The 21,086-nt window shown below is 41.7% G+C and overlaps 1 non-coding gene across 1 annotated transcript; it reads right to left on the reverse strand.

The window, feature by feature from the left end:
• Nucleotides 1-2,352: 2,352 nt before the first annotated feature.
• Nucleotides 2,353-2,490, reverse strand: LOC114811566. Its single transcript, XR_003759263.1, has one exon. It is a non-coding gene; the product is annotated as a small nucleolar RNA SNORA7 (small nucleolar RNA).
• Between the last annotated feature and the right edge of the window lie 18,596 nt (nucleotides 2,491-21,086).

Here is a 21,086-nt window from a genome sequence, read left to right on the forward strand (position 1 = left end):
GGAAAACTCAATCATCAACACTTATATAAGTCCCACTATTATCCCAGATCTCTGTCCCTGGGGCCCAAAAGTGTGGGGATGATGTTGCTCTTCCCACAGGACACCAGAATTTTCATGGTTCCATTCTTCAGTCCAGGAAAGGACTCAACCAACTTGCAACCCACTTTCCAAACTTTTACAGTGTTGTACAAAATCATACATCCAGGCTGCAGCTATGACTTCTGTGATTGTTGGTCAGAGCTGTGTAGAGCCTAAGATAATTTGATTCCTTTTATGTTTATCATCCATTTCTTTTTTATTTTTGTTCATCTTCCCTTACATGTCTGTTGCCAACACTGCCTTTACCATTCTTAGTCTGTGTGACCCTTGAAGCCTGGAAACGTGCTCTTATCTCATGTACACATTTCTTTCCCATAGCTTAGAATGATGTTTTGTACATAATAAGCACTAAATAAATTATATTACTACTGATCTATTTGCTCCTTCCTCGTACATTCTATTTGATATTCCATCTAAAAAAATCTATATGAAAAGATACACAACCAAATTTGGTAGCACAAATGTATACATATTTACATTTATAGAATATTATATAATTAAAATGTACCTATTATGAGCACAAACTCTATGTCTCCCTTCTAACTTCAAATGATCAATTGTTCTAAACTTTTTTGAGTCACTGCGTGTTTCAATTACTCTTGAGTTTTGGCTGAACTTAATAATAATTATATTTCTTAAGCCCATATAATGTGCTAAGCACTGAGATGGAAGCTGCATGGCTTAGTGGAAAGAGCACGGGTTTGGGAGTCAGAGGTCATGGGTTCTACTCCCAGCTCCAACACTTATCAGCTGTGTGACCTTGGGCAAGTCACTTAACTTCTCTGTGCCTGTTACTTCATCTGTAAAATGGGGATTAGGTCTGTGAGCCCCTGATGGGACAATCTGATTACCTTGTATCTACCCCAGCACTTAGAACAGTGCTTGGGACATAGTAACAAATACCAACATTATTATTGTTATTATATAAGATAATCAGATGATACCCCTTGTCCCACACAGCACTCATAACTTAAGAGGTAGGGAAAACATAGATCTTATCCTTATTTGTAGATGGCTAAACTGAGGTTCAGAGAGGTTAGATGACCTTCCCAAGATCTCACAGCCGGACAGTGGCAGTGCTGAGACTATAACCTGCATCCCCTTACTCCCAGTTTTGTGGTCTATCCACTAGACCACGTTACCTCCCTTTGGGGAATGTCTTAATGTTCGTTCAAGGAGGATTTTGATGAAGAATTGAAACAACCCAACAACTCTCTACTGTATAGAGAGATAGCTTCATAAGATATTAGGGAAACAGAAAATAACAATAGTTCTAAAAAAAAAATAAGTGAGTCATAAGAGGGAAAATCTAAAGATTTTAGAAAGTTACTCCGTCACCATATAATTGGATCCCAGTGAGAGCAACCAGCACACTTCACTCCTCAAATGTCTTTTACTGCCAGTGTTGGACACAGAATACTGGGATCTTTTGACCACTTGCCTGGTCAGATATGGAATTTCTCATGTCTGTTTTCTGAGTAGTCTATGATTGTATTTTTTGAAAAATAATTTTCTGAACAAAACTCTGTTTCACACCCCACATGCAAAGCAGTTAAACATTCCCCTAAATCTTGTCAGCAGTCATTGACCAGTGAAGATAAAATTTTTATAGCCAAGAGCCCCTTTTTCCATCTCAATTCTGCCCAGGAATCAGATGCTCTACTCCTCCCAGTCATATTCCACTTTACCATAGCCAGCACAGGTGGACACAGGACAGTATCAGATGGCATCAATACAACACTGAGTGAGTATATTGAAGAGAAAAGTGATAAAGGGCAGGATGCATGACCACTGTCTGCACAACTTAGCTGTCAATGGGGAGATAGCCAGGCAACTAAGGCATTCAAAAAAATGCTTGTACTTTCCTAAGTCCTTAGTATAGTGCTCTTCACCCAGTAAGCACTCAATAAATACCATTCATGGATTAATTGATGAAATCCCATAGTTATACAGCTGGTCACCAGGACCACAGCTATTTATTTTAGTCCTATACTGCTGAAGTTTTCAGCAGATGTATTAATTTTGTCTTATGCCATCGAGTCATTTCTTAACTCAACACCAAGCAACACCATAGGACACGTCTCTCCCAGAACTCCCTGCTCTCCATCTGCAATCATTCTGGTAGTGTAGCCATAGAGTTTTCTTGGTAAAAATACAGAAATGGATTACCAATGTCACCTTCCACGCCGTAAACTTGACTCTCCGCCCTCGACTCTCTACCATGCCATTGCTGCCTAGAATGGGTGAGTTTTGACTTCTAGCAAATTGTCTTCCACTTGCTAGTCACTGCTCAAGCTAGGAATGGAATGGTTATGCCTCTGCTTGACTCTCCCTCCCATAGCCAAGACTGGTAGAGTACTGGAAACTCTCCAGGTGTGATCCTGAGAAGTGGATGTACTAATAGGAGATCCTTAATTGATCACTGGGTAAACATTGAGAAGTAGATTGGCTAATTGGAAAGAACATGAACTTGGGAGTCAGAGGTCATATGTTCTATCCCGGCTCTGCCACTTATCAGCTGTGTGACTTTGGGTAAGTCACTTAACTTCTCTGTGACTCAGTTACCTCATCTGTAAAATGGGAATTAAGACTGTGAACCCCACATGGGACAACCTGATTACCTTGTATCTACCCCAGTGCTTAGAACAGTGCTTGGCAAATAGTAAGTGCTTAACAAATACAATAATAATAATAAGTTAAATTATAGATATTTTCTATTAAAGCATGGTTTGAAAATCAGCTTTAAACATCCATTAGCTGTTTAACTCTATCTTGACATGACCCATGTTAAACAAAATGTATTAATTAGCATCTGGCTGTTAGATTAAGAGATGGATATTATGAAGATGCTTAATAAAGGCTTTGTCTAAATATTCAAGCTATCCATATACTGTCTGTCTTAGCATACAAATGATAAGGTACAAAAAGTATTTTATCCTCAATCATACAGGTATTTTAAGCATATAAAATATGTTTGAATAATCCAAGTCTCATTTATCTGGTTTATTTGTATATACAAGATTATGCCATAGGTGAATATAGGACATCAGAACAGTTTTTAAAATATTCAAATATTTAACAGCAGGTCTTCAATTGTATAGACTAATTCTTTAGCAGAAGCAAATGGTGAACTCTTCATAGATGGTGGAATGTAGATTTTTAGGTCAATTGTATTGCTAAGCTGCTGGACTCCCATCAATTAGAAAGGGGAAAAGAGAGTTTAATTTATTTTCACTCAGCAGGTGAAAGACTTTTACCCAAAGGTCATTTTACATTGAATATAAATTACTTTAGGTGTTTAAGTAAATCATTTTAACCAATCACATAATTTTAAGAGCTCAACCAGCTCTCAATTTTATTTCTCTGAAATTTCTATAGCAGTAGGCAAATAGGTCTATTTTTTTTCTAATTCATCTATGCTCTAGTGAGATATTTAAGAGTTCACTATTGATTAAAGTCCTTATAGAAACTTTGCATCTGCAGAAGAGGTGAAGCAGAAATTGAAGGTCAGAAAAATCAGGAAATAACTTATTATTGATGTTCCCAATCTATTATACCGAGTTTTCAGTTTCCCAAGTGTTATACAGTTATCAATTAATCTCTTGACATTCTTCTGAAACAGATGTGTCTTAGTGGATACCTTTCTATGAAGTACAATAATCTCACTGCTTAGAGGTATTCCTCCAGAGTTATTTTGGGTTCAGTACTTTCATTTTATTTCTGTTCTTAATAAGGATTTTACTTGTGAGAAAACACTGCTTTCCATTCCTGGCGAAACATAGGATGGTGATTTGGGATTGGTTCTGAAGAACACAGTTTATTAGCCTTCCCGAGTATCACACTGTGCTTTAAATCCAACCTAACACAGTGATGCCAGTGTTACTTCATGTAACCATATGTTAGATGATATGAATGCTGACATTTCCTGCCCACAATGCTTACAGTCTAGAGGGTCTAAAGAATATCAAACCACAGAACGTTTGTGAGAGGCATCATAGCCCATAGAAAAAGCATGGGCCTGGGAGTCAGAAGACCTGAGTTCTAATTCCAGCTCTGCCCCTTTTCTGCTCTGTGACGTTGGTTTGTTAAGTCACTTTACTTCTCTATGCCTCAGCTACCTCATGTGCAAAATGTGGATTAAGGCTGTGAGCCCCATGTGGGACATGTAGTGTGCCCAACCTGATCATCTTGTGTCTATCCCAGCACTTAGTATAGTGCCTGGCATATACTAAATGCTTAACAAATCTAATAAAACACACACACAAACACCCACACAGAGACAAAAAAACAACCAAATTTTGTATGCGAAGACCCAGTATAAGAGCCCACTGAGAAATTTTGTCTACTTACTCTATTGTACTTTCCCAATCACTAAGTAGAGTGTTCTGCACACAATAATTGCTAATAAATACCCTGATTGATTGAGTGATAACAGTTTTAGCATCAGCTGCTATGAGCCATACGGCATCAAACGATTTTTTGAGACTGCGCTGTTGCAGCCAAAATCCTTGAATGGAGGAAACTTTTCTTCTTTCTGCTGATGCTCAATGTGGTCAGGGACTGTGTCTATCAACTCTGTTATACTGTATTCTCCCAAACACTTAGTACAGCATTCTGCACACAGTAGATGCACAACAAATACAATTGATTGATTGATTGATTCTTTATCTAAAGCACCCTAGTACAGTGTTCTATAATATAAAGTGATTAATAGATCTTTTGTTTAGGATGATGACAATGACAGTGATGATGACAGACCTCAGATAGCTAGGTAAGGGAAATGACTAACAGCCAGAGAGCCATGAAGCTAGCAGGAGGTTGTGGGATGCGATTGAGTCACTAAGAAAGAGTATGAGAAGAGTTCAAGTTTTCACCTACAGTTGACAAGCATGTTTTTGCACAGGTTATAAAGTTCTAGTGCTACCTAGGAAAAAAGGATCTTTTTTTCACTAATTGCACTTCTGAATGTTTACTTGGAAAAAATGATTAACAAATTAAGCTAGAGTGCTTACCTAAAAATAAAAATACTGACTTTATTGATGTAATATATGTCTTGCAGCTCGGAATGTTCTTAATTATCATTACCCCTTATATGAAAGTGATTTAAAAAGAATATTAGCTGGCATGTGAAAATTTTGCAGTAAAGTAACTAATTTGTATTTTAGCTATCATAAATCCTTTTAATGAGAATAACACATTTTAAGTTATCTATCATCAGAAATTGTAGGAATTCCTAAATAGATAGGTATGTCCTTTAGATTGTTTATAAATGGAAGCAACTTCCAGTAGTCTGTCTTGTTTTTGGCCTTTACACCCACTTGGGACCTTAATTTGCTGACAGTGTTGTTGGTAAGGTGACATTTTCATGGCATAGGTGCAGTTTTTAATGACATTTTTTTCTATACAGATTTATGGTCTTCGGGTAGTTCTCCTTTTAGGCTTGACCTGGAACCTTTACATTAGCATATTTGACATTGCAATACAGTTCTTTATGCCCTTGAAACCTGTCCCCTTCATCCCACTACTATTTACAGTGGCCTTTCCATAATCTGTTGGGTGGGCAGAGGAAAGGGGCAGAAGACAAGGACAGCAGATTATTCTGTCGATCAAAATGCTTGCACAAAGTCACCAGTTAATGGAAATTATTTTCTATGAACAAGTCTCCATCTAATGGGCTGTAAAATGATACATACTAGATTTTGACGAAAGCCCTCCCTTCTCTGAGATATTATCGTCACTAGGAATTAGGTGAATTTTGCAATATTTATTCAGTTTTCCTTTAAGTGTGCTCCAAAAGTGTCTCTATAAAGTCTTGGTCAAGAAGGGCTACTCCTTTCATGATTGTTGTACAAGGAACAGTTCTTTCTGTTGTTGTTTCCTCTGTCAACTTCAGTTAATACTAAACCACTGTGCTTAGGTTGTGCCTTTTTGTATCTTTAATTTTGCATAAGAATATTTTCTGCTGAAAACATCCTGAATTTAAACTGAAAACTGTGGGTAAGGGACTCCATTGACCATTTTTTATCCATTATTCCTCCTTTTATTTCCTTTTCTTTTTGCTATTAAGAATATATATCCTACCACAGCATACAAGAGTACTATAGGAACTCATAGAGGATGGGGACCATTTTTACTTAGAACTCTTATTACGTAACTGAATATATACAACTACAAATATATACACACATATGTACCCGTACATTTACAATCACAAATATTCTATGCTATGTAGACACACACCTCCACAGATGCTGCACATTTAGGTATGGAGAAGAAAAGAAAACAACATCCAGGCCTTTCTACGATACTCAGTTAATTGTTTGACACCAACAGTAGGCCTGGACTCTGGCAATAACTAAACCTGTTTGGAAACAATAATAGTTTATTAAGACCTTATGATGGATTACTTCATAATGACATTTCTATCAACAGCAGAATTGAAGGGTCTTGTCTGATCTGTTCCTTATCACCAATGGAAAAATGGAGGCCACTGCCATGTGCTCAATCTTCTTCAAACATATTCTCTGCAGCCAGGTCCATATGGATTCCATAAGAAATCCTGAATCTAGCATAACAATTTGATTCTGATCCTATGGTGAATTATTTCCAGACTTCAGCTTCACTGAATGTCCTGAAGCCATCCTACAAAAGAGCTGATCCATAAAGGCAACTGTGCTCTAAAAACAGCCACCATCCCCAGGAAGACATGCAAGATATTGTATGATATATACAACGATTATGAAGCAGTTCTTAAAATCATCACAGCACTATAAAATATAGCACAGTGACAGGAACAAATCATGCCTAAAAAGATTCCTGACAAATTGCTTGGGAAGAAGTGACTGTCACTCCAATATCCTTGGGGGCAGTGATAATGCCATATCTTTGGCATTATCCTCAGCTCATTTCTCTCAATCCACCCACATATTCAATCTGTCTCTAAATCCTGTTGGTTCATCCTTGACAACAATGTCGAAGGATGCCTTTCCTCTCCATCCAAACAGCTATCACATTAATCAAAGCACTTACCCTCTCCCACCTTTGGTTACTGCATCAGCCTCCTTGCTGACTTTCCTGCCTCCCGTTTCTCCAGTAGATACTTCACTCTGCTGCTCGCATCACTTTTCTACAAAACCATTCAATGTTTCCCCACTTCTCAAGAATCTTCACTCATTGCCCATCCACCTCCACATCAAACAGAACCTCCTTAAAGCTTTAAAGAATTCAATCACCTCACCCCCTTCTACCTTATCCTGCTGATTTCCTAATACAAACCAAACTACCAACTTCACTCCTCTAATGCCAACCAATTTGCTGTACCTTGATCTCATCTATCTCACTGTTCACATCCTGTTTCTGGCCTGAAACACTTTTCCTCTTCTTCTCCTACCTTCAAGTCTTATTAAAAGCACATCTTCGCCAAGGGGCCTTTTCTGACCAAACTTTGATTTTTTTTTCTTCTCACTCCCTTCTGTCTCTGTCACCCAGTGTGCTTAGGTTTGCACCATTTATTCACCTGTTCCTCAACCAACAATAGTTATGACATATTTGCAATTATTTAAATTTATGTTAATACCTGTATCCCTCCTACACTGTAAGCTCATTGTGGGCAGGGAATGTGTCTACTAACTCTGTTATATTGAACTCTCCCAAAGACTTAGTACAGTGCTCTGTTCACAGTAAGCACTCAATAATTACAGTTGATTTATTGATTGAATTCCATGAAAGAAGCTTGGGGTAGAAGACTTACATTTTTCTTGTTTGTAAAACTTGAAACTGAACTTCTAAGTTTCCCCAAGGAGCAATCAAGGAAAATCCCCAGGAAGAAACTAGTCCAAGAGGGAAAATCTTCACAAGACAAATTTGGAATTTGGCAAAAAACTATGGGAAACTGTACCTTTCCCAGTTCCCTAAATTTGCCTCACTCAGATGAAGAAGTGTGGATCATTATTCCTAGTTCAGCGAACTGTTGCTGGTCTCTTAATAAGTATCACTTGGAAAACACTCTGAAAGAATTAGTTCTATTGCAATACTTGAGGAATTGATTGAGAAAGGTACCAGAGATAAATATAGAACCATAGTCTGTGACCTAATTATTCAGAAGAGTAATAATTAGGTTTCTGGGATTTATCATAACATTGACATTACAATTCAAGCTGAATATAGGAAAAATTAAAATGACAAAAAAGAGAAGTATGAAATGTGTGAATCTTAGATTGGAAAGGGAAAAGCACTCAAGAAACTTACAAACAGAAAAATATACAGGCTTAGAACCAGAAAAAAAAAATGTACATCCCTCTTGTATTAAATGGTGTCACTCAGGACATGTGAAACCTAACTTAGGAAACTTTGAGTAGAATGAGTTCCTAAGTGTGGGACATGGTGCATTCCTCCCTAAGCTAAAAAGCTTTGGAACCAAGGACACTATATTCACATCCTCTCTGTCACCTATGCTTTTGGGTGTATAGCCTTTAAGCACTTGGATTCTTCCCTCAGCTCCAGCCCCACCAGCATTTATGCACATTTCTTGTACTCTACCATTCCCCATATGAAATTTGTTGTAATGTCTGTCTTCCTTTCTAGACTGTGTGCTTCTCGTGATCAGGAATCATATTTACCATCTCATTTAGAACAGTGCTTGGCACATAGCACTTAACAAATACCATCATTATTCAATCAATCAATAGCATTTTTGAGCACTTACCATGAGCAGAGAACTGTACTAAGAGAGTACACTGGGAGTATACGGTATAACAGAGTTGGTAGATGTTTCCTGCCCACAGTGAATTTACCATCTAGAGGGAGAGACACACATTAATATTAATAAATTGCGAATATGTGCCTAAGAGCTGTGGGGCTGAGGAAGAGGTGAGTAAGAGGTGCAAATACAAGTGTAGGGATTATGCAGATGGAGAGGGAGAAGAGGAAATAAGGGCTTAGTCGGAGATGACCTCTTGGAGGAGATATGCTTTCAATCGTGGCTTTAAAAGTGGGGAAAGTCATCACCTGTCAGATATGGCAAGGGAGAGTTTTCAAGGCCAGAGGCAGGAAATGAGTGAGCGGTCAGCAGTGAGATATATGAGATCAAGGCACAGTGAATAGGCTGGCACTTGAGGAGCAAAGTGTGTGGGCTGGGCAGTAGTAGGAAAGCAAGAAGGTAAGCTAGGAGGGGGCAAGATGATTGAGTACTTTAAAGCTAATGGTTAAGGAGTTCCTTTTTGAGTCAGAGGTGAATGGGCATCACTGGAAGTTCTTTAAAAGTGGATGAATATGGACTGAATGATTTTGTAGGAAATGCTGTGAACAGCAGAGTGAAGTATGGATTAGGGTAGAAAGAGATGGGAGGTCAGCAAGGAGGTGGGATACAATAAGTATCTGGATGAAAATGGTAGCAGTTTGGGTGGGAGTAATAATAATAGCAAGTTGGTATTTGTTAAGTGCTCACTATTTGCCAAGCACTGTTCTAAGTGCTGGAGTAGAAACAAGGTCATCAGGTTGTCCCACGTAGGGCTCACAGTCTTTGTTCCCATTTTACAGATGAGGTAACTGAGGCACAAGGAAATGAAGTGACTTGCCCAAGGTCACACAGGTGACAAATGGCGGAGCTGGGATTAGAAGCCATGACCTCTGACTCCCAAGCCCGTGCTCTTTATAGTAAGCCATGCAAAGGGCAGATTAACAATGGTATGAAAGTTGAATTGACAGGACTTAGTGATAAATTGAACATATGGGTTGAATGAGTGAGAGAAATTGATGATAATGCCAAGGTTACTGGCTTGGGAGACAGCAAGGATAGTGGTGCTGGCTACAGTATGTTTGTACATACAGTATAATTATATTTTCCTTTCCCAAGTGCTTAGTGCAGAGACCCGTAGACAGTAAGCATTCAATAAATATCACTGATTAATGGAAGTGATTGTCCTGGGATAATAATAATAATAATAATGTTGGTATTTGTTAAGCGCTTACTATGTGCAGAGCACTGTTCTAAGCACTGGGGTAGACACAGTGGAATCAGGTTGTCCCACGTGGGGCTCACAGTCTTAATCCCCATTTTACAGATGAGGTAACTGAGGCTCAGATAAGTTAAGTGACTTGCCCACAGTCACATTTTAAGTGGCAGAGCTAGGATTCAAACTCATGACCTCTGACCACAAATCCCGTGCTCTTTCCACTGAGCCACGCTGTTTTTATATTGAGATGCTGTTATTTTACTTCATGGAGGAGAACTGGAAATCTCCTAACTGTAGTTAACCCCTGCACATTCCACATGAAGATAACATGGAACATTAGAAAACTTTGGATCACCTTCCTCTCTAATTATAGTTGGATAGAAGGATCAGAGACCCCCCCCCCCCAGATGGTCACAGGGTAAACCAGCCCCTTCCTCTCCCTTCAAACTGCTACCACATTAATACAAACACTTATCCCACCTTGAATATTGTAATAGCCCCCTTGCTGACCTGGCTGCCTCCTGTCGGTTTCCATGCCAGTCCATACTCCACTCTGCTTCCCAAAACCTTTTCCTTCAAAAACATTCAGACCATGTTTCCCCACTCTTCAAGAAACTCCAGGCGTTGCCCATCCATCTCTGCATCAAGCAAAAACTCCTCACCATTAGCTTTAAAACACTCAACCATTTTGACCCTTCCCACCTCTCTTCATTACTCTTTTACTACAATCCAGCTCACAGACTTCATTCCTCTCACTGTACCTCAACCACATTTATCTCATCACCAACCTCTTGTCCACATCCTACCCCTGCCTGGAAAACCTTCCCTCATCATTCCCATCATTTGGCAGGGATTGTCTCTATCTGTTGCTGAATAGTATATTCCAAGCACTTAGTACAGTGCTCTGCACATATTAAGCACTCAATAAATGCTATTGAATGAATGAATGAATGAATGAATCATATCAGATGGATGATTGCTCTCCCCTACTTCAAAGCCTTATTAAAGGCACATCTCCTCCAGGAAGCTTTCCCTGACTGATCCCTCCTCTCCTCTTCTCCCACTTCCTTCTGTGCTGCTCGTACTTGCTCCTTCATTCATCCTCCCTCCCTTACCCATGGCATTATGTATTATTCTGTGTTTATCATGTAATATATGTATTTTTTACCTATTTATTTGTATTAATGTCTGTCTCCCCCTCTAGATTGTGAGCTCACTGTGGGCAAGGAATGTGTTTCATATTATATTGTTCTCTCCCAAATGCTTAGTACAGTGCTTTGCACACAGTAAGCACTCAATAAATTTGATTAGTATTATTATTATCAATAATAATGATAGTAATAACAGTAGCCTACCTCAGTGAGTCCTATCACAAGCCCCAACCTGGCCTGACCCACATCAATAGGCTTGCCACTTGTAGATCCCTTGTAGTTTTGGGCAGGGAATAGTCCTCTTTATTGTTATATTGTACTCTCCCAAGCACTTTATACAGTTCTCTGCACACAGTGAGTACTCAACAAATACTACTGACTGACTATCTCTCCACAGAAACAGCCCCGACCCAGCAGCACCTGACATATGTATAAATGTCCAAGAAAAAACTCCAAATGCTTTCCTTTGAAATCAGAAGTCTCAAGAGAAGTAAGGGTGAAAAAGTGCCATGACTCGGTTTCAGCCCATGTCTGAGTGTACAAACTGTTGGACTGGAGATTTAAGTTGAAAATTGAGTCTTGGCTGACAAATATTCTTGGATTTAAGAATCCTTTCAACTGTATGCTCATTTTGATGAAACTCATGTTCCAACATGACTAATTTGTCAAGAAAGAAAGGACTCCAAAATTAATCCGTTTTTCTGAAAATAATAAATTATACAACATGTCCTGAAAATGTTTTTACTTACAAAAGCGTTCATTGTACCTTATTAAAATATCATAATGCTTTAATGATGACTGACTAGTACTCGAGCAGTTTGTTTACAGCGCAGCACAAAAGAAACCTGTCTTTGATACAACATCTTTGTTCGGGGGGAGTCTCTGATTCTATTTGGCAGCCTAGTTATATTCTTCATGTGTATACACTCCTGTATATTGCTGATTGTTGTCAAGACCTTCCCATCCTTTTTAACTAATTTAGTATGCTGCATTTATTTGAGTTTACAAATGAAAGAAGAATCCTGCTGAGAAAAATACCCATAATAAATTCATCAGTAATGACTTTAGAATAAAGAACAAGAAAGCTTTCACTATTAACATTTAGTTTTTTCCCTTTCATAAGCTGAGGTTTTGTAGGTGAATAGCATGTTGATATAATTTATTTTAAAGGCATCTTGAAATGGGCTGATGGTGAAGGTCTCTGATGTGTATAGTGAGAGAAAAAAAGAACTTCCAGCATATCAAACAATTGTATTTTAGAACTATTATAAGCAAAGCCTGAAAAGTACAGACTATTAAGTCACCATACTTAAGGAAACTTGCTAGTATAAGCTGATCTCTTTTAGAAAATGCTTCTTGGGAACTCTGGGCTTGAGGCTAACCTTGTAGCATAGTTTGAGGGGAATAAGATTCCACAATGCTATTTGTCTTGGAGACCCAACTCATGGGTGTTGGTACTAGATTAGGGTTAGGGAAAAGGTAAAACCCCAGAGTGGAGATCTCAGAACATCAGTGGGCTGGAAAGAATTAGGAAATTACACTGTATCAGATGCATTGAGGGAAGACAGATGGTGATCATAGAGTGCCAGAGAGACAAATGCTATGGAAAGAGAGCAATCAATCAATTGTATTTATTGAAGCACTTACTTTGTATGGAACATTTTAATGCTTGGGGGGATATATAGCAGAATTGATAGACATGTTGCCTGCCCACAAGGAGCTTACAGTCCAGAGGGGGAAGAACTAGGAGAGACCTCATGTCCAGTGGTATATGGTTTAAGTTCCAACTGCAGATTTGCAAAGCCACTGTGCTCATTTTGTGAGCAGTCACCCCCATGCCTTTCCAGATCTACGGACAGGTTTCTAAGTCAAATAACTAAGCCTCCTTGGATTCATGTGTACTTTTCTGTTGTCCATGGCTGGGTGATAAATACCGCTGGACTTTGTGCATGATCACATTGTTTGCATGGTCTTAGAGTGGCCCAGAGCCACAATTAAGGCCCCAAAATATGAAATGTTGAGCGATAGACTTTCCATATCCACTTTCAAGCTCTTACTTGCCTTATTTTTCATTTCAATGTGTTAGTTTCAGGGGAATAGTTAATGTGCAGATTTATGGAATTTTAAAAAGGTTTAGGAAATATGTGAAGACTTAATCAAAGTTTCTCTATGATGTGGCCTGCATGAAGGATGAAAGCTGCAGTCAGCTTTGATTTTACTTGGGATCATTTACCTCAGTTACAATTCTGGAAATGATTTTTTTCAGTGTGAATGGAAGAAATTTGAAGATGCATTCTTCTATTTGCAAAGGATACAGTGAACACAACCATTAGCAAAAAGCTAATCTCCGTATTTGCTCTCTCACTTACTGTTGTAAATAACCTTAATTGAAGCCCGATTGAAATTGTCAAACAGTGGAAATATGGACAAAAGGATTTATGAATAAATTACTAAAATTTTTCTCTGCCTCCTCAGGTTTTACTTCAAGTCTACAGTTATTTATATTTTTCCAGGCTACAACGATCAAGATAATTTACTGTTTTTATTTCAAGTGTCAGTAATTGGCTGGCTTCCCAACATGTAGGATTTTGTGTTCCAAATCAAACAATTCAATCTACCTCATTACCACGTTGAATTGCTAACAGAAGAGTTAATTGCAAAAAAAAAATTTGGTATCAAATAATTTTCAATACTCTAATTTATTTAAAGCATTAAAAGCAGGGAATCATGTTGCTGTACTTCCATTACTTTAGTTATAGTAGATAGTGGAATATACTGAATGAGGATTCTAAGACTACTTAAAGTTCAGATCACACAGCTACACTTATTACTTTAGAGAAAATCTGCATTTTTTTTGTGGCTTTTAAAAAATCCAGAGCATTTTCTTTTGTTCTGTTTTGCTTTTTTTTTAAAATTTTGCACACCAAAAGGCACATGAAGACAAGGAAATCCATAAATAATACTAAGGTCCTAGGCAGCCTGCCATCCTGACAGCGTATTTTATAAACAACCATAAATAACACTCACTGCAGCATATCAGAGACAATTATACCATGCCATCAGCCCCATTGTTTTGATTTACTGGGGTCTGTGAAGCGCAAGCAATACTTACCTGTCATGCCTAACTGCAGGGCTCTAATATGTTTGATATTTTTTTCAGGGTTCATTATGTTTGCCACTTGTTTGTGTTACTTTTATGCTGGTTTTGTGCTTCAAATGTTGGTCTACTGAAGTGCTGGAATAATTTCCTGAATTAAAAATGTACAGGAAATCAAGAAGGGGATGACTGATATAAGTTTACTTAAAAGATTATGTTTATTAAGAGGAAATTTATTTCCCTACATTATATTATCATTGGAATTTAATATAACAAGCACTCTAATCAGTGGTTTTCATGCCATAAGCTTAAACTTTTTCTAAAATCTAGTACTTTATATCTACTGATTATTTTGCCAGTAACCAAACTAGGTCTTTTCTACTTTCTACATAATGGGTTGTTTAATGCCTACAAAGAAATTCCTCTATGAATCTATGAGGTAAGCTAAGGTATAAATGCAGTTCATTCCCTAGTTTTAATCAGTATATGTATATATTGAATACCACGGTGTGCAGAATATCAATGGGAGGATACAATAGAATTAGTAGACATTATCTACTAAGGAACTTTAAAAAAACAGGAAGCAGACACTAAAATAACTTTTTAGACATCTAACTTTTAGCTGTTCCAGATTTTAACTTCCTCCTTGAACTCCTGTCCCTCACTCCGCCCCTATTTCTTGTTCATAATGACTTTGCCGACTACTTCATCAAGAAAATTGAAACCATCAGTCATTAACTCCCCTAAATTTCCCCTTCACCTCCATAATTCTGCCTTTTTCCTGTCCCATTTTTGATGTCCCATCATTTCCAGCAGTATCTTGAGATGAGATCTCTTGCTTCCTATCAAAATACCCCCTCCACATTTAGCTCCAGCCCATTTTTCATATCTTATTAAAATACTTGTCCCCTTTCTTTTTCCTTCCTGACCACCATCTTCAACTGTTCATTCTCCAATGGTTTCTTCTCCATAGCTTCCAAACATGCCCATATTTCTCCTAACCTAAAACAAACCCCAAAACCTATTATGATTCCACAGCACCTTCCAATTATTATCCTATCTCTTTCCTACCATTTTTTTCCATATTCCTCAAATGAGTTGTTTACAGACTCTGCCTCCACTTCCTCAATGGCACAAAGTGGCTTTTTCCATTGCTTCACTGTACTTTCTCTCCCTGACCCTCTATGTCCTCAACAAAATTCACCAATGTCCACCTTTTTGCCAAATCCACACCATTCCCTTGAAAACACCAACTAACCTTGCTATCCCAGACATCATCTTCTCCTGTTTCACCCACCACATGGCTGTTCCTTGTAGGCTCCTCCTCTGCCTCCAACCCCATAACTGTGAGTGTCCCTCAAGATACAGTTTAAGGTTCCTTTTATTCTCTATCTTCAACCAATTCTCAATGAGAGCTCATTCAATCTCAGGACTTCAACTACCATTACTAATAACAAAAATAATGATAGTGGTATCTGATAAGCATTTCCTATGTGCCAGGCACTTTTCTAAGCAATGGGGTTTTCAGTCAGTGATTCATATTTATTGAGTACTTACTGTGTGCTGAGCACTTTACTAAGTGCTTGGGAAAGTACAATAAAAAAAAAAAGACACATTCCCTGCCCAAAACAAATAATGGGATTGGACACAGTATCTGTCCCACATAAGGCTCACAGTTTTAATCCCCATTTTGCAGATGAAGTAATTGAAACTCAGAAAAGTTAAGTGACTTTCTCAAGATCATACAACAGACAAGTGGTGGAGCCACTTGAACTCAGAACCCAGGTCCTTCGACTCCCAGATCCATGCTCTATCCACTACACCATGCTGCTTCCATGACTGTTAACTCATTGTGGGCAGGGAATGAGTCTGTTTTTTCTTATATTGTACTCAAGAGCTTAGTAAAATGCTCTGCACATAGTAAGTGCTCAGTAAATATGATTCATTTATTCAATAGTATTTATTGAGCGCTTACTATGTGCAGAGCACTGTACTAAAGCTCTTGGAATGTACAAATCGGTAACAGAGACAGTCCCTGCCCTTTGATGGGCTTACAGTCTAATCAATGATTGAATGAATCCTAAATATACTTCTATATCGCTGACCTTTCTTTTTCTCTGCTATCCCACATTTCTTCCTGCCTTCAGGACATCTCTTAGGAAGACCTACCAACAGCTGAAAGATTCCTGATCTATCCACCCAAACTTTCACTTTTCCCAACATTCCCATCACATAGATAATACCACCATTCTCTTTATCTCACAGGCCCACAACTACAGCATTTACCTCAAATCACCTTTCTCATTCAACCCACATATTCAAACTGTATCTGATTTTTGTTTGTTCTACTTTCACAGTATTCCTAGAACTTGCTCTTCCCTCTCCATCCAAAGTGCTACCATGCTGATCCAAGCACTTATATCCCACCTTATATGCCACACAGTCAGTCAGCCAATTGCATTTATTTAACACTTACTATGTACAGAGCCCTGGACTAAGCACGTGAGACAGTACAATACATCGATAAATTCACCCATTCCCTGCCCACAAGGAGCCTACAGTCCAGAAGGGGAGACAGATGTTAATATAAATAAAAAATAAATTACATTCATGTATGTAAAAGCTGAGGTGATGGGGATGAATAAATAATAATGATAATTATGGTATTTTTTAAGCACTTACAATGTGCCAAGCACTCTTCTAAGCACAGGGGTAGATACAAAGTAATCAGGTTGCCCCACGTGGGATTCACAGTCTTTATGCTCATTTTACAGATGAGGTAACTGAGGCATAGAAAAGTTAAGTTGCCCAAGTGGTGGAGGCAGGATTATTCATTCATTCATTCAATAGTATTTATTGAGCGCTTACTATGTGCAGAGCACTGTACTAAGCGCTTGGGATGAACAAGTCGGCAACAGATAGAGACAGTCCCTGCCGTTTGACGGGCTTACAGTCTAATCGGGGGAGACGGACAGACAAGAACAATGGCACTAAACAGCGTCAAGGGGAAGAACATCTCATAAAAACAATGGCAACTAAATAGAATCAAGGCGATGTACAATTCATTAACAAAATAAATAGGGTAACGAAAATATATACAGTTGAGCGGACGGGTACAGTGCTGTGGGGATGGGAAGGGAGAGGTGGAGGAGCAGAGGGAAAAGGGGAAAATGAGGCTTTAGCTGCGGAGAGGTAAAGGGGGGATGGCAGAGGGAGTAGAGGGGGAAGAGGAGCTCAGTCTGGGAAGGCCTCTTGGAGGAGGTGATTTTTAAGTAAGGTTTTGAAGAGGGAAAGAGAATCAGTTTGGCGGAGGTGAGGAGGGAGGGCGTTCCAGGACCGCGGGAGGACGTGACCCAGGGGTCGACGGCGGGATAGGCGAGACCGAGGGACGGCGAGGAGGTGGGCGGCAGAGGAGCGGAGCGTGCGGGGTGGGCGGTAGAAAGAGAGAAGGGAGGAGAGGTAGGAAGGGGCAAGGTGATGGAGAGCCTTGAAGCCTAGAGTGAGGAGTTTTTGTTTGGAGCGGAGGTCGATAGGCAACCACTGGAGTTGTTTAAGAAAGGGAGTGACATGCCCAGATCGTTTCTGCAGGAAGATGAGCCGGGCAGCGGAGTGAAGAATAGACCGGAGCGGGGCGAGAGAGGAGGAAGGGAGGTCAGAGAGAAGGCTGACACAGTAGTCTAGCCGGGATATAACGAGAGCCCGTAATAGTAAGGTAGCCGTTTGGGTGGAGAGGAAAGGGCGGATCTTGGCGATATTGTAGAGGTGAAACCGGCAGGATAACGGATAGGATGTGTGGGGTGAACGAGAGGGACGAGTCAAGGATGACACCGAGATTGCGGGCCTGCGGGACGGGAAGGATGGTCGTGCCATCCACGGTGATGGAGAAGTCTGGGAGCGGACCGGGCTTGGGAGGGAAGATGAGGAGCTCAGTCTTGCTCATGTTGAGTTTTAGGTGGCGGGCCGACATCCAGGTGGAGACGTCCCGGAGGCAGGAGGAGATGCGAGCCTGAAGGGAGGGGGAGAGGACAGGGGCGGAGATGTAGATCTGCGTGTCATCTGCGTAGAGATGGTAGTCAAAGCCGTGAGAGCGGATGAGTTCACCGAGGGAGTGAGTGTAAATGGAGAACAGAAGAGGGCCAAGAACTGCCCCTTGAGGAACTCCAACAGTTAAAGGATGGGAGGGGGAGGAGGCTCCAGCGTAGGAGACCGAGAATGATCGGCCAGAGAGGTAAGAGGAGAACCAGGAGAGGACAGAGTCCGTGAAGCCAAGGTGAGATAAGGTATGGAGGAGGAGGGGATGGTCGACAGTGTCAAAGGCAGCAGAGAGGTCAAGGAGGATCAGAATGGAGTAGGAGCCATTGGATTTGGCAAGAAGGAGGTCATGGGTGACCTTGGAGAGAGCAGTCTCGGTAGAGTGGAGGGGACGGAAGCCAGATTGGAGGGGGTCTAGGAGAGAATGGGAGTTAAGGAATTCTAGGCATCGATTGTAGACGACTCGTTCTAAGATTTTGGAAAGGAAGGGTAGTAGGGAGATAGGACGATAACTGGAGGGGGAAGTGGGGTCAAGAGCGGGTTTTTTTAGGATGGGGGAGACGTGGGCATGTTTGAAGGCAGAGGGGAAGGAGCCCTTGGAGATTGAGTGGTTAAAAATAGAAGTTAAGGAAGGGAGGAGGGCAGGGGCGATGGTTTTAAGAAGGTGAGAGGGAATGGGGTCCGAGGCGCAGGTGGAGGGGGTGGCACTTGCGAGGAGGGAGGAGATCTCCTCTGAGGATACTGCAGGGAAGGATGGGAAAGTAGGGGAGAGGGTTGGTGGGGGGGAGAGGAGAGGCGGAGGGGTGACGTTGGGGAGCTCAGACCTGATTGTGTTGAATTTTCGTGAGGAAATAGGTGGCCAGATCATTGGGGGTGAGAGATGGGGGAGGGGGAGGAACAGGGGGCCTAAGGAGAGAGTTAAAGGTCCGGAACAATCGGCGGGGGTGACGGACATGGGTGTCGATGAGGGAGGAGAAGAAGCTTTGCCTGGCGGAGGAGAGGGCAGAGTTAAGGCAGGAAAGGATAAATTTGAAGTGTGTGAGGTCGGCTCGGTGCTTGGACTTTCGCCAGCAGCGCTCAGCAGCTCGAGCATAGGAGCGTAGGAGGCGGACGGAGGAGGTGATCCAGGGCTGTGGGTTAGTGGAGCGAGAGCGGCGGAGGGAAAGGGGGGCGAGAGAGTCGAGATGAGTAGAGAGGGTGGAGTTGAGAGCGGAGACCTGATCGTCGAGAGTGGGAAGAGAGGACAGGGCGGCAAGGTGAGGCGAGATGCTATTGGAAAGACGGATGGGATCGAGAGAGCGGAGGTCTCTGTGGGGCAGTAGCGAAGATTTGCAGGGGGAGGGAGTGTGAGAGATGAGGCAGGTGAGAAGGTTATGGTCCGAGAGAGGGATTTCAGAGTTGGTGAGGGAGGAGATAGTGCAGCGGTAGGAGATGACGAGATCGAGGGTGTGACCGAGTCGGTGAGTGGGCGCGGTATGGTGGAGGAGGAGGTCGGCAGAGTCGAGGAGGGATAGCAGGCGGGCGGCAGAGGAGTCGTCGGGTACATCCGTATGGATGTTGAAGTCTCCAAGGATCAGAGTGGGCAGAGAGAAGGAGAGGAGGAAGGTGAGAAAGGGGTCAAGGTGGTTGAAGAAGTCGGAGGTGGGACCGGGAGGGCGGTAGATGACGGCGACAAGTAACTGGAGTGGGTGGTAGAGGCGAATGATATGGGCTTCGAAGGAGGGGAAGGAGAGGGAGGGGGGAGGAGGGATAGTGCGGAAGCGGCATCGGGGCGAGAGGAGGAAGCCGACGCCTCCTCCCTTACCGGTGAGTCTGGGGGAGTGGGAGAAGGAGAGGCCTCCGCTGGAGAGAGCGGCGGCAGAGACCGTGTCTTCGGAAGAGAGCCACGTTTCTGAAAGGGCGAGGAGGAGGAGAGAGCGGGAGAGGAAAAGGTCATGCATGAAAGGTAACTTGCCTGTAACAGAGCGGGGGTTCCAGAGGCCACACTTGAAAGTAGCTGTGGGTGCAAGGGGAGGAGGGGGGGAAGGGCGGGGGGAGGGGAGGGTTTGGATGGGAAGGAGGTGGCGGGGCCCTGGACGAGGAGAGGGGGATGAGGGGTGGCGGTGGGACAAGAGGACTGGGATGGGGCATGGGTGGGGAAGAGAGAAGGGGGGAGGGGGTGAAGAGGGGGTTTGGTGGGGGGAAGAGTAGGGGGAGGGGGAAGAGGGGTAGCGCTGGTAAAGTGGGGTTCTAGGGCGGGAGAGAGGAGGGGGGGAGGAGACAGAGGAGAGAGCGGGAAAGAGCTGAGCGAGAGAGGGGAAGGGGAAGGGGAAGGGGAGGATAGGAAGGGGCGGGAGGGGGGAGGGGGGAGGAGGGACATGGCGAGGCCAGAGAGGTGGGTGGCAGCACTGACAACAATAAACAGTAATAAACGAAATCGGTAATATAGCAACATGATACAATATGATACAATACAGTGGTGCTAATATAGCAACATGATACAGTATGATACAATATAGTCGTGTTAATAAAAGGGGTGATGACCAGGGTCGGGGGTAGACTCGATTAAGGGGCGACCTGATCAAATTCAAAATCTGACGACAATAAACAATAAAAAGCGAGATCGCAAATATAGCAACATGCTACAGTAAGGCACACTACAATAGTGTTAATAAGCAGGCGATGACCAGGGTCGGGGGACGAGCCGACCCTACCCGATCAGACTCCAAGTCAAGCGGCCAGCGGCCGAGAGAGTCCCAGAGCTCATGACCAAAT

This window comes from Ornithorhynchus anatinus, chromosome 4, assembly GCF_004115215.2.
Source record: "Ornithorhynchus anatinus isolate Pmale09 chromosome 4, mOrnAna1.pri.v4, whole genome shotgun sequence".
In the NCBI taxonomy this organism is placed as follows: Eukaryota; Metazoa; Chordata; class Mammalia; order Monotremata; family Ornithorhynchidae; genus Ornithorhynchus; species Ornithorhynchus anatinus.